A 15,531-nucleotide genomic window follows, 5' to 3' on the forward strand; every position below is an offset into this window, starting at 1 on the left:
GGAATTTCAGGTAATTTAAAAGTAGAAGTGTGCATTTGCAATTATGGCTGTAGCAGAGAAAGAAAAGGGAGCAGCTTGAAACCTGTGGTTTTTTTTGCCTCCTTTGTTTTGACTCTTTGATTCAGTCTTGCCTCCTGGCCATTGCCTGGACTAAGCCCTGCAAGTGGTTGGTTTTTGTGTTGTTGTTGTTTTTTGCAAAGTTGATCAGAAGTGGTTTGCATTGCCTGCTTTCTAAAGCTGAGAGAAAGTGACTGGCCCAAGGTCATCCCACTGGCTCAAAGTCTCCAGCCTAGTGCTTTAACCTCTATACCAGGGGTAGGCAACCTTGGCTCTTTTATGACTCGTGGACTTCAACTCCCAGAATTCCTGAGCCAGCCATGCTGGTTCAGGAACTCTGGGAGTTGAAGTCCACGAGTCATAAAAGAGCCAAGATTGCCTACCCCTGCTCTATACCAAACTGAGTCATGTATATAATTGTATAACTGTAAATCAGATGTTAGCATTAGGCCACATGACCACGGAGACGTCCTCGGACAAGCGCTGGCTCTTTGGCTTTGAAACGGAGATGAGCACCGGCCCCTAGAGTTGGAAACGACTAGCACGCATGTGCAGGGGGAACCTTTACCTTTACCTTTTTAGCTATTAAATAATTGATGTATCAATTAATTTATTTGTCATACTTGGAGAGCCACCTACTTCCATAAAGATTCAGAGCTTCTCAGCTCCTTCAATAATAAAATATGCAGTGGGGAAATGTAATGGATGTGACTCACTCACATTTACAATGTCGTACACCGAGCCTTTTTACACAGAAGCAAATCTCACTGAAAGACCCCAGTCCAATAAATTGGAGGTTACCCTAAGTCAGGGGTGTCAAACTGCCAGCCCGCAGGCTGGTTGCATCATACAGAGGCCATGCCAAAACCAGCTCCTGCAATGCAAACAAAGTTGTGATACATCATGTGATGCGACAAGTTTTTACACCCGTGCCCTAAGTAGCACTTCTGAGGCCAGACGTTGGCTCAGCAGCAGGAAAGCTGTAGAAACCCAGATTACTAGCACATTTTCAATTAAGGGCCCATATCTTTTTTTTCAAGTTGTGCCCAGTTTACACACACACAGAAGCATGCACATCTATGCCATAGAAGGGATTTATTTAAGATGCAGCTTTCATTTCTAATAAATTCACTTTTGTATAAGATACAGACGGTGTAAAATGCAGCAGAAATCTTATTTAGGATTTAGCATATTTGTTTGAAGGAAAGTTAACTTTCAACATAACCACCATCATTTTGGATACAAAGCTTAATACAGTTTTGTAGTTCTCCAAATATGTTCTGCAGTAATATCACAGCTGCCCTAGGGCTCCCAAATATGTGCATCCAAGAACCTAGAACCATTAGAAGCTATTCAATCATGCTTCCTAAGGAACCTGGTTTGGTTCATTGTTTTAACTCAACCCTTCAGAATGAATGGTCCAATTAAAACTTGTGCCCAAACACCACATATAAGTTACTGGTTCAAATTAATCTTTAACCTAGGTTGTCCAGCCTCTGACTTTTCAAGACAAATTCTAGGCTTCTTGGTGAAAATTACCTGGTGCCATCTTAGGAGAGAATTACAGATATAAAAATACACATACCATTTTGTTTTATTTTGCTATTTGTTATAATTTGTTGCACCATAATTGTCTTAATCCCAACAAACCCTAGCATGGTCTTAGCAAGTATTAGAAGTAATATAAGTTAGCATAGTTTTACATCCTCATAGTTTAATAAATTCTAGCATTACTTATGTCTTTTTATCTTTTTATTTATGGTGTTTTATTCATTGTTAAATTAGTTATAATTTTAAAGAATATTTTTGGCATTTTAATTCCTATACTCTATAATTTTATGTTAATACCCTATTTTATTCTGTCAATAGTACTTTTTATTTTTCCTTTAGAGCAATTGTTATGTTATTAGTTCTATGTTCATCTATAACCAAAATAAAACTGATTGATTGAGTGGATAGCACTGGGCTTTATCAACCATGGACCAAAGATATAGAATGTCTCAAAATGCCACATCAGTGCTTGCAAACCCTTTAAAATGCTTAATTAAAAACAATAGACTTGAGATTAACATGATTCACCAAAACATTATATTTCAAATCTATTATACTTCCCAGAGAATATATATTTGAAAGTATGGATGGCAGACTAGCTCTTGAAAATGTGTAAATTATCCATTTTCAGAAAAGCAATATTTTCACCTAATCAGAAAATGAAGCAATGTGTTTTTCTTAGTATAGATGTCATTATATTTATATAATTTATTTTCATTTCTATTTGTTAATTATATAGTATTATAATATAGATAGATAGATAGATAGATAGATAGATAGATAGATAGATAGATAGATAGATAGATAGATAGACAAGACAGACAGACAGACAGAGACAAATAGACAAATAGATTAGATTGGTATTTTAATTTTTTGTTTGTATACTTATGGGTATTATGAACTCTCTTTAGTATTTCATTGTTCCTTTTATTATTTAATGTTTGGATTTTTTGTACTCTACATTTTTAAAATCTTGCTATAAAAACAATAAAATGGGAGAAATTTACAAAATCTTAGACCTAGGTACTATATTCAAAATGAGAAATGGGAATTTTGGATCCAGGTATTCTGTGTGATCTATAGCTTTTTGTTAAAATGTGCTTCTTACTTAATGTTTTATTTATTTATTTATTTATTTTTGGGACTTATATGCTGCCCTATCTCCCGAAGGACTCAGGGCGGCTAACAACAATAAAAAACAACAATACAAAAATTAAAAAAGAATTAAATAACAGCCCCAAAATAAATTAACTACACAGTTAAAAAATTAAAATTAAAAATTAAAACATATTTAAAACCCATCATCAATCCAGGTCAGCCTGATGGAAGAAAAAAGTTTTGAGGTCGCGGCGAAAGGACCGGAGGTCCGGGGCCATCCGAAGCTCAAGGGGGAGTTGGTTCCAAAGGGCTGGTGCTCCCACATAGAAGGCCCTCCCCCTGGGGGTCGCCGGCCGACATTGTCTGGCCGACGGCACCCTGAGGAGGCCCTCTCTGTGTGAGCGCACTGGGCAATGGGAAGTCGTCCCCGGTAGCAGACGGTCCTGCATATATCCCGGGCCTAAGCCATGTAGGGCTTTAAAGGTAAGTACCAGCACCTTAAATCTCGCCCGGAAGACAACTGGTAGCCAATGCAGCTCACACAGGAGGGGTGTAATATGGGAGTATCGGGATGCTCCCATCACTACCCGCGCGGCCGCATTCTGCACCAGCTGAAGCCTCCGGGTGGTCTTCAAGGGCAGCCCCATGTAGAGAGCATTGCAGTAATCTATCCGAGAGGTAACAAGTGCATGAGTGACCGTATGTAGGGCATCTCAGTCCAGATAGGGGCGCAACTGGTGCACCAGGCGAACCTGGGCAAATGCCCCCCTGGCCACGACTCCAATATGATCTTCAAAACTGAGTCGTGAGTCCAGGAGGACGCCTAAATTGCAACACCTCTCCTCCCATAAGCAAAGATGGAAACTCTTGGACAAGTCGAGATGCCAGTACGTAAAGCCACTCAGTCTTGGCCAGGTTGAGCTGGAGCTTGTTCTTCCCCATCCAAATCCGTACTGCTTCCAGGCAACGGGACATCACATCGAGGGCATCACTGGCTTGGTTCGGGGTGGAGATAAAAAGCTGGGTATCATCGGCATATTGATGATACCTCACCCCAAAATCACGGATGATCTCACCCAGCAGCTTCATATAGATGTTGAACAGGAGGGGCGAGAGCACCAACCCCTGAGGCACCCCACAATTATGGGGCCTAGGGGTTGACCTCTGCCCTCCTGTCAACACCGTCTGCGAGTGGCCCGAGAGGTAGGAGGAGAACCACCGTAAAATGGTGCCTCCCAACCCCGCAAGACGTCGCAGCAAGATACCATGGTCGATGGTATCAAAAGCCGCTGAGAGATCTAAAAGGACCAGGACAGAGGAATAACCCATCTCGGGCCCGCCAGAGATCATCCACCAGTGCGACCAATGCCATCTCCGTGCTGTACCCAGGCCTGAAACCCGATTGGTATGGATCCAGATACTCAGTTTCCTCCAGGACCAAAGGGAGCTGCCGTGCCACCACGCTCTCAACAACCTTCGCAAGAAAGCGAAGGTTGGAGACAGGACGAAAGTTGTTTAAGATAGCTGGATCCAAGGCAGGTTTCTTGAGGAGGGGCCTTACCACCGCCTCCTTCAAGGCGGCAGGGAAGCACCCCTCACTCAAGGAAGCATTTATAATTGCCAGGAGCCAGCCTCGTGTAACCTCCCGGGCTGCATAAACCAGCCAGGAGGGACACGGGTCCAACAAACACGTGGCGGCACTTAATTTCCCCATGGTCCTGTCCACTTCATCCAGAGTCACAGGATCAAACTCTTCCCAGATATTATCGGCCAAACCCGTCGTTTCCCCCTTATCAGATACTGCCCAGTCGGAGTCCAAGCCAGCCCGAATCTGAGCGATTTTATCCACCAGATACTCACTAAACTCCTCGGCCCGTCCCTGCAAGGGGTCCTCTCCCGTCCCCTGATTTAAAAGGGAACGGGTCACCCTAAACAGGGCGGCCGGGCGGTTATCTGCAGATGCAATGAGGGTGGCGAAGTGAGCACACTTCGCCACCTCCATTGCCACAAGATAAGATCTAGAAAAGGATCTTAACTGTGTTCGGTCAGACTCAGACCGACTGGACCTCCAAATGCTCTCTTAGGCCCCTTCTCCGGCGCTTCATCTCCCGCAGGTCCACGGAGAACCAAGGAGCGAGCTGGGATCTGCGCCGGGTCAGAGGCCGCAAAGGCACAACATGGTCGAGAGCCTCCGAAGCCACCCGTTGCCAGGCATCAACTAAGGTCTCGACCGGGCTGTGGGAAAGGGAGGAAGGAATAAGTCCAAGCGCCGTCTGGAACCTATCTGGGTCCATCAGGCGCCTGGGGCGGAACCACCTGGTCGGTTCCGCCTCCCAGCAGCGGGGAGTGGCATGACGGAGGCTCAGCCGCAGGAGATAATGGTCTGTCCATGAAAGGGGTTGAGATGTTGGAGTAACCCCACCCAGACCATTAAACCACTGCCCAGAGATGAAAATGAGGTCGGGCGTGTTTCCCCCCTCATGAGTCGGACCCTGAATAATCTGGGTCAGGTCCATGGCTATCATGGAAGCCATGAACTCTCGGGCCACCCCCGACGCACCACCCAGGGAAGGCAGATTAAAATCTCCCAGAACCATAAGCCTGGGAAACTCAACCACCAACCCTGAGAGAGCGTCGAGTAGCCCGGGCAGGGCTGTTGCCACGCAGCTGGGAAAAAGGTACGTGAGCAACAGACCCAACTGAACCCCAGGACCCCACCTCAGGAGAAGGGACTCACATCCGCCAATCTGCGGGGCAGTGGTCTCCCGCGGATTTTAAAAAACTGTTGCTTTAATTTTTGTATTGATTAGAATCCTATTTACTGTATTATTTGCTTAAAATGTTTTATTCCAATGAAAAATGCTAAACATTTGTAAGAAGTGCAAATTTTTGGAATTTATACTAAATGTCAAGTACTGAGGAGATTCATTGGTTTATACTATTTTATATGTTAAAGCTGGATTTTCTTTTCAACCACATGGTTTTAAAGCAACCAACTACAAGAATACAAACATAATTAAATGGAATAAATACATAATAAAAATAAAAAGCATAATATATTTTAAAAGGCAGATAATTCAGAAATAAATAAAACCCGGTTAAAATTCCAGAGCCTATAAAGCAGTCACTTAGCCTCAACTGCTTACCAAATAGGCTTCAGATGTTTGTGAAATTTTATTGGTATTGGATGTCAAAAATGTATTTTTTTCCACTTGATTAGATCTGGAAAATTACATTTAATAAGATGATATAAGGTCAGCTTATTGTAACCCATTTTCTGTTTTTTTCATATTTCTCTTTTCATTTTCTAAAAGCTTCAGCTCTGCATCTATAGTCCTAAATATTAGCAGATTTTAGCTTTGAAGAACAATGATAAAATCTTATGATTCCTTAGGGACTGGCAGACAAATGTGGAATTTCAAAAGCATGTCATGTGCATTCTCACAAAATGGGTGGTATGGTAGATTTGATCAGTCACAAAATTGGCTTCTTGTGATAGTCTTGCCCTCCCAGTCTACTTTTATTTTTTTCTGGGCTATTTGTCACAGTTCCAAACAGTACTGAACAAAAGCCACTCACAGTTTTTAATTTGTTTCAATGCAACCCAACAGAACGTTCAAAAGAAACTATGTATAGTAAAGGGCTCTGAGTTGTGCCCATTTGTCCAAACACCTATTCATCTCTCAGTAGGATAACTCGACCAAAACAGCACACAACAGAACCAAACTAGGTGTGGGAGAAAAAGCTGACAAAAGAAGAATTGTGTTATTAACCACTCTGGGTATTTTTTGCATATCAGGTTTAGACATTCATGTTTACCTTTTGTCATTGATACCAAGAATGGGTGAAATTATGATAATCTCTGAGGTTTAGCAGAGTGACGTTGTAATTAATTGGTCCCTCCCAGACATCTAGGTGAGCAGCTGTTGTGAAGTGGTCTCCATTTTGATGCCAGATGTTAGGTTTTTTTTTTCTCCCTTCCACAGATCTTGGGATGTTATCACCTTTCCACAGTGGCATTTGAATGATGCATCCTGAATGTTATCGTGAGTGTGAAAATTGATCTCCTAAGCTTATACCTGCACAAGGATACTTAATTAAACCCATGCAATCACCAGAAGCACACTGTCAAAGTGTTAACTGAATGTCCTTCCCACCCACCCCATTTCCCCTCCAAAATCCCAGTCCCTTGGCAACCGTTGCCTGGAGTTACAGAAGCTTCACTCATCCCATTCCTCCTTCACAACACCCAATGGATGAATCCCCTTGTACTTGCCCAGAATTGTTATGGCCACCCATCAAGGATCCAGAATTGGCTGTAGCTTCCCACTACTGCTAAATGAACTTCAAACAACATCTGTGCATGGCCTTGGGTGCTTATGTTTAGTCCTTTGCTACAAAAACTATGAAATTTAAGATTTGTTTTAAGTATTCAAAGCATCATTGTATCGGGCTTTTTTGTAAATGGATTAACCCTGTTTTTTCGTTTTAACAATGTTATCAAACATGTAACAGGAAAACTGCCACCTGTGGTTATATGTAACCCAAGCTACATGTAACAATTTGGCAGCTACTGATAAGTTTTTTTTAAAAAAAAGACAGAGAAAAAAATCTATTCTTTTGTCAGAGCTGCCAGAAGAGTAAAATACGATGTTTATTTTACTCCCAAATTTAGTTTTTAGAGGTGGAAAAAGTGTTCCTACGTGGCTCTCTTGCTTATCATTTATTTGCCCAAAGTAGCAGTATGGCACAGAGCATAAGATATTGGGCTAGGCCTGAGGAAAACCAGATACTAATTCATCCTTAGCCCAGAAGCACCCCCAGTGACTTGGCTCAGTTTCTGACTTTCAGCCCAACCTACCTGGCAGGGATGTTGTGGGGAAAATTTGTGGTTGTAAGTTGAGGCATAACGTGACTGGACCCGATTTTTCAACATTTTCAACATTGTTAATATATGGTGGTTAAGTGACTCAGTTTTCCCCAATGGAATTTTTTTGTTGCAAACTTGAAATAAACACTGTAAACCAACCAAAAACATTGCAAATCATGGTCATGATAGGACACTGCAATCGGCCATAAAGATGAGCAGTTGTTAAATGTCCAAATGTAAGTCAAGAACTACCTGTACACTAGTTCTTCTCCCTCCCGGACATAAAGGATGGCGTTCTGTGCTATATTTTTGGAAGTACAGTCGTATTTCAGGAGCTGCAGCCACGGGATGGAGCATTATCTCAGTACTGAATCAAAGGTTCCAGTACCTGGCAGATTATTGTCATTGTCACAAAATCTGTATTCCCTATACACTCTTCTAAGCCAATGCTAATGCTAATAATATACTTGTTAAGTGTTGTTGTTGGTTGTATGAAGATTTTATGCGCTGCATTCATTACAACAGGGCTTTTCAACCAGTGGTACGGGTACCACCTGTGGTACATTGGCACCTGGCAGGTGGTACGCAACCATCCTAGAAAAGTGGTAGCGGGGGAGGGGAATGAGCTGAACCAGTGGCAGCACCACACAAGCCTGAGCGAGAGATGGCTGGAGCTGCAAGGCTGTCAGGGCTCAGCGAAAGCGCCAGGATCAGTGCTTCTTTGGGGCTGTCAGGGCTCAGTGGAAGCACCAGGTTTAGTGCCAGGCTCCAGCTAGAGTTCGGCGCTGAGCCCAGAAGAAGCGCCGATCAGCTGGAACTGTTGTAAGTCGAGGACTACCTGTACTTCATCACTTTTTTCCTTTTGGGGGGGGGTGTCAGCAGGTTTTTGACACCTTGCTAGGCGACTGGTGGTACTCGGATGTTGCCATATCCTAAAAGTGGTACAATAGGTGAAAAGGTTGAAAAGCCCTGCATCACAATACACAGGTTCTGCTTTAAGCTATTGTTAGCCTATCCAAAACACAGGGAATGTCCCACAAGAAGGTAAATGATCCATCTATTAAGATGAAATAGAATAGAATAGAATAGAATAGAATAGAATAGAATAGAATAGAATAGAATAGAATAGAATAGAATAGAATAGAATAGAATAGAATAGAATAGAGCTGGAAGGGACCTTGGAGGTCTTCTAGTCCAGCCACCTGCTCAAGCAGGAGAACCTATACCATCTCAGACAGGTGATTGTCCAATCTCTTCTTAAAAATTTCCACTGATAGAGCACCTACGATTTCTGGGGGTAAGCTGTTCCACTGATTGATTGTCCTCACTGTCAGGAAGTTTCTCCTTAATTCCAGGTGGCTTCTCTCTTTGATCAGTTTCCAACCATTGTTTCTCATCCTTCCCTCTGGTGCTCAGGTGAACAACCTGATCCCCTCTGCCTTGTCGCAGATACTGGATTACTGCTATCACATCTCCTCTATTTCTTCTTTTCTTTAGACTAGCCTAACCCAAGTTCTGTAGCCGTTTTTCATAAGTTTTGGTTCCAGGCCTTTGATCATCTTAGTTGCTCTTCTCTGAATTTTTTCCAAACCCTCAACATCTTTTTTGTGATATGGTGACCAAAAGTGGCTGCAGTATTCAAGGTGTGGTCTTACTAGGGCTTTATAAAATGGTACTAATACTTTGTGTGATCTTGATTCTATGCCTCTGTTTATACAACCCAAATAATTATGTAAGGTCAGAAGTAAACAGCCTGAAATCAGCAACGATATTTCAGCAACAATATCCAGAGGTTAACTGTTCCTCTCAACTAAAGACACAAAGCTCTCAGCCTGTAATGCCCCACAGAATAGAAAAAGAAGCATTCAAATTGAACCTTGCTTCTAATATAAACAGGGCTTGTATTTTACTCTTGGTAGTGGCTGGATCTCTACTGTACTTTAAGGGCTTTAATTGTTCTTGCAATAAACATAACTTATCAAAGATCGACATTCTTGAATCACTGCCTGCAAGGCTTCTAATATCAGTTGGAAGAAACCTGACACCAAAGCCAGCAGCTTTATGATCACGTTTATGGGAGGAAAGAATAACAGGAGTTCATTGACCCAGACTATGCTGACCAATCCTCTCACAATACTGTTTACTTCTGATCAGGTTGCTGACCTCCACACAGCAATAGAACTAAACTAGTGCAATTGATACATCAGAGTTAGGTTTTCACTGGTCACTACAGTATCCCTTCATGCTTAAGATCCTGGAGTTGCAGCTTTGTCATTCTCCCACATTTTCCTGGTTGATTGGTTGGACAGATTTCTAGGCCACCCAACTCCGGAGTGACTTTGGGCTACTTAATAGGATTAAGTTCTTGAGGCACCTTCCCCGCTGCAAGCTGTGGATGGTCCCCATTCTGCTGTTGTTTAGAAGAGCTGTAAAGACCTGCTTCTTCAGCCAGGTGTTTGGCAAAAGAAACTGACTTCTTGCTTCATTGTGCTTGCCACCTTTTATCTTTTATCTTTATCTTAATGAAATAAAGTAAATGCCAGACTCACAAGCTCTGCAACCCCCTACTGCTTTCCATGCAGATCAGGATATTTCCCTGATTTATTTACCAGCTGCTCCATAGAGTGTCAAAAGCGGGGGGGGGGGAAACAAAACCCTGAATAATTCTCTTTACAAAGATGAGAATTGTGCAGGGATATTTTTTTTCCCCAAATGGACAGGTCACAGCATCGGAATATCTTTTTCAAGGCTTTCATTGCGATCCTACCAAGTTCTAGTCTGTGGGACATATCTTTCCTGCTTATTTTTTCTGGTCTGTAGCCAGTCTTAAAAGGCAGAAGCTATCTACTACTCCAGTATCTTCATTATCAATTCTAAGCCTAGATCAGGGGTGTCAAACTCAATTTCATTGAGGGCCGCATCAGCATTGCAGTTGCCCTCAGGGGGCCGGGTGGGCATGGCCAGGGTGGGCACGGCCTACTGGGTGGGCATGGCTAGAGTGCATATGGCCTACTGGGTGGGCGTGGCCAGCTCTACATCGTTTGCATCAAGGGTGCCTATGGGGGCCTGGGCAGGAGTGGGACAGATCTGAGGGTCTCTGGCAGAAGGAGGGTCTCTGGGCCAGGGCCAAGGCAGTGGGGGTCGTTCCCTCACTGTTTCCGGGATGGCTTCATGGGCCACATGAAACCACTTCGTGGGCCGGATCCGGCCCCCAGGCCTTGTGTTTGACATGTCTGGCCTAGATGCTATACCTGTTGTCATTACTTTGGCCTTTATACTGTATTTAATCATAGTCCCTTATTTGCATTTTAAGCTGTGTCATCAGCATTGTATAAGTTGCTGGTGTTTCTTCTTCCAGTGTTAAAACAATGCTTATTTTCTGCCAACCCAGTCTCTCTTAATTAATGTTCAGCATATAAATTGAATAAATAAGGAAAGGGTATACAACCTCGTCTCAGTTCTTTGCTGACCTGAAGCCAGATTTTTTCTCTATGTTCCATCCAGACTGTGGCTTCCTGTTCTGCCCATAGTTTCACATCAGCACAATGAAATGTGCTCGGATTCTCATTTTTCTAAAGACATTCCACAGCTTGACACAATCAATACAGTAGTGCCCAAAGTTGTGGAAACCTTTTGGGGAAAGTGTACGGTAGAAATGCCACCTTTGGTTAAGTTTCCACCAATTTTTCTTCTAATTTCTTTATAACTGTAGCCTTTTTCACTTAATAATACTATTTTACATCGCTTTCTGGGCAGCCAGTCAACTCTTTGCACCATTGCTTTAATTTTATTACGTTTTACAAGCTCACTAAATGAGAGGAAAAAAACCCAACCAACTTGATAGCGATCACATAACACACTGACAAATGTCTTCCTCTCAGCTTCAATAACTGATTCCTACTGTGATCTGACTGGCTCATTGCCAAAACAAGATGACACCTGATTGTCTCTTTAAACACTCATGCTCATTGGCTACAATCAGATGAAGGAAAGCTACCTGATATCAACCTAAGCAAGTTGTGCTTCCTTTTTCTGGTTATTTGGCTATAACTTTTCATAGAATATAGTACAGATAATTGAACAAACTTTGTTGCATTACATTCTTGATTAAATTATCTTTCCATTGATATATAATTTTATGGTACTACTCCCCCCCAAAAGTGGTGTTATTAGCCATCAAACCTAAAAAATACACTTTTCCCAAAACGTTTCCCTAATTTTGGCCACTACTGTACAACTGAAGGTCTTTCTATAATCAATTAAGTGCATACTGACTTTTAGGGGTGATTTTTTGTTGTTGTTCAACTATCCACTATGCATCAGCAAAAATGTACCTTGTTGCTTGACCTTTTCTAAAACCATCTTAAACATCTGGCATATCCCTTTCCTTCTGGAATTCTACTCTGCATTGCATGATTCTAAGCCTCATTTTGATAGCATATAAAATTAAAGATATTATATGGTAGTTTGCACAGCCTATTAAATCTCTTGAAATATCTTGCCATAGATTCTTCATTAATTCCTGTAACTTTCCAATCTGGTGTTGACCAGAGTATATTCTAAGTTATCTTGAATGTTGACCTCTCTACAGTATATTATTTCATTCTTTCTTTGATCTTCATTGAATCAGTAACTACCCATTCAGTGGCATCCTTTAGCATACCAGTCCCAGGTGGGAACCTCCTTCTGAGTTTGGAAAAATCTTTTGCTAAGAGTTTCCCTGTTTTTCCATGTCTGTTTCCATTTTCAACATCTTTACGGATGTTGTAATGCTGCTACTCGTCTCAGCTCTCTGAAATTTAGCGAATTTGTCTCACATCTTGCTTGCTTATTTTGTCAGCTTCAGATTGAACTTGGCCATAAAACTTATCAACCTCCTCTTCTTTGCATCAGTGGTTGGAGCATAAAATAAGAGTGGTTGACATATTAAAGGCTTGTCTGTAAAGTGTGATTGATATTATCCACTGATTGACTGTGTTGTACCCAAGTATTGACTTTGCTACCTTCTTCCTTACTATGAAAGCAACATTGTTCGTTTTCTGTGTGTATCCTGAATAGTAAATAGCATATCATGAGTGAAAATGTCCAGTTCCAATCCATTTCATTTGTCGATGCCTAAGAAGTCAATGATTCATTTTATCTTTCACTAAGTTAAGGTTTCCCATGTTCATCTTCCCATTGCCATTCTATCTAGCTGCACTTTGGATGTTTTTCTCCTGCATAGCAACTGATCAGCAACTTGATGTCCTGAAGGCCTTAATTTAGCCACATCATAAACATCATTAGTTACTCTTGAGATGCTCAGTTCTTCCTCATCTTTAGTGCCATCTGACCTGAGGGGCCCATCATCTGGCACTCTATTGGCATAATTTAATATTTTCTATCCATGTGGGTTTCTTGAAAAAAAAATTACAGGAATGGTTTACACTGCTTCTCCTGTGCAAAATGAAATAATGCATTTGCTATTGTCACTAAAATGATCATCCACTACCAGCCTCTTCTTATGACAGTGCTGCCCAAAATCGGAGCATGTTTGCTTTAGCTGGGCACTCAGAATGACTTTCACATCTTGGGTGACCCTCCTTGGAGTATATTTCTGGTGTTCTATTCATGTCTGCCAGGAACATCCTCACCACTATGAAGAAACACAGCAGGACTTGATGGGGACGCTACTGTAAATTATGGTTAGTGCATAGCCAGGTATTTAAATTGGATTTGGCAATTTTGTCTACCTATCGAGTCCTTTTCAAGAACCTAGGATAGGCAGATGTTGTTTAATATTATTAAAGGTATTGTCACAGGATGTAAGCTGTTCCAAGTGAAGTTGTCTTTTGCAATTGACTGATGGTGATTTTGTCAATGCCAGTAGTGTTGAAGTGGTGCTCTAGATCTCAGTGGACTTGATTTGTAATTGCCACGTTACTAGATGTCCAAAAACTTCCCACACCTAGTGTGTCAAGTGAGGGTCTGTGATCCTGAAGCCCCTATAAACAGAAGAACAATGACACCGACGTCCCCTAAACTCTGCTGAAGATGTTACCTAGTTACAAAATGTTCAGAAACCAACCCACAAGCTCGGAGAACGAACCTTCACCCTCATCCTACACCCGAGCTATAGATAACTCATCACCATTGCATACCTAATATTCTTGCCTCCCATTTTCCCCCTAACAACTCTGTGGAGTGGGTTGTTCTAAGAGTGACTAGCCCGGTCACCCAGCCATCCTTTGGGTCTAAGAGAGACCTAGAACTCACTCTCTCCTAGTTTCTTAACCAGCACCTTAACCCCTACACCACCAAACTAGATAGCCAGGAGTTATTTTAAATTCAAATGTTTGTGACCTTGTCCTAGAAAAAAAAATACTAAATTTAGAAACAGAGGTAAAAGTTATTATTTGAAAAAAATAAGAAATGCTTTCACTTTATCTTGCTTTAATAGCAAATTCTTTTGTAAGCTATTGCTTAGCTATTATAGGGTTACTCTTCCTTGGAGTCTGGGGAGATGTTTACTTTAGCAAGGTGAAATAGGTCAACACTGACATCTTGTGGGAGAGAAAATGTGGTACAGTATAGCTTCCTCTAATAATCAGATTTTTGCATATAATCCTCAACTGTATATGAATTATATTAAATCCCATTCCTTAAATGTTTACGTTATGTAGCTAATTATATTTAACTATAGGCTTAGATTCTTTCTTTGCTGGTCCTGGTCCTTAATACTGACAGATGGTTTTCAATCCAAGTGATACTTATCCTTTAGGCTTGCACTGCCCAAGCTTAAGTTTACACCATCTTATCTACTCCTACAGAGTTATGATCAGGCAATATTATTTCTCAAGTCATGCATTATGGATATAAAATGAGCTTGACTTAAGTTAATTTCCTAAGCTTCCCTAATCAAAAAGCAGATTAACACCTTCTAAGCAGCTTACAAAAGTACAGAAGATAATTATATTAAGTTATATGCAGTTATATTAAAGGGAACATAAGAAAACATATGGTGCTTATGTCCATATGAAGATAAACAGATGATTATGTTTCTGCACTCTAGTTCTATAGATATTAGCAGCGCTCTTATTTTCTGAATACCAAGTCTCTCAACCCAATTCCATCTTTTCAAAAAACCTTTCCAATGATTTCTCTGTAACATGCAAAGTTGCAAAATTCTTTGCAAGAACACTGATATTTTCTACCTTATACTTACTTGTCCAACACCAACAGAAAAATTTGATTGGCTTTTTTCAGATCATTCCTGATCATGTAAGTATTTCATTATGACTTTGGGCCACTCCATCATTCTTAACCCAATGTAACTCATAGGCTCTTATTACACATAAAAGAGGGAGGAGGCAGATCTAGGGGTTAAGGCGCTGGTGTAGGAAACCAGGAGACTGTCTTGCTTTAGACATGAAAGCCAGCTAGGTGACCTTGGGCCAGTTACTTTCTCTCAGCCCAACCCTCTTCACAGGGTTACTGTTGTGAAAATAAGAGGAGAAAGGAGTATTAAGTATGTTGGATGCCCTGAGTTACTTATAAAGTGATAAAGGAGGGATAAAAATCTAATAATAACTAACTAAATACACAAATACAAATACACACACACACACACACACACACACAGAGCCTTGGGCTCCTAAATGAAAGGTAGGATGGAAATCTAAAAACCAAGCAAATAAACCACAATATCATGCTCAACAACCAGCATTTCCTTTGAACTGAAAGGATCTCATTTGCATAATGCCATTATCTTGTCCTTGTAAAACGGTAAACCTACTACTAGGGACTAAGAAGACTGGAATATAGCTTAAGCTGCTTATTGGATGGGATTAAAATATATGTACATTATTCTCATGAGAACTGTTGAAAAGGTATTGGATAGAAAAATAGAGAAACATTAACCGAAGTGGCATAATTAGCCAAAAAATGGAATTTACAACACAGGTAAAATGATTTTT

This window comes from Vipera ursinii, assembly GCF_947247035.1.
Source record: "Vipera ursinii genome assembly, chromosome: 1".
Classification (NCBI taxonomy): domain Eukaryota; kingdom Metazoa; phylum Chordata; class Lepidosauria; order Squamata; family Viperidae; genus Vipera; species Vipera ursinii.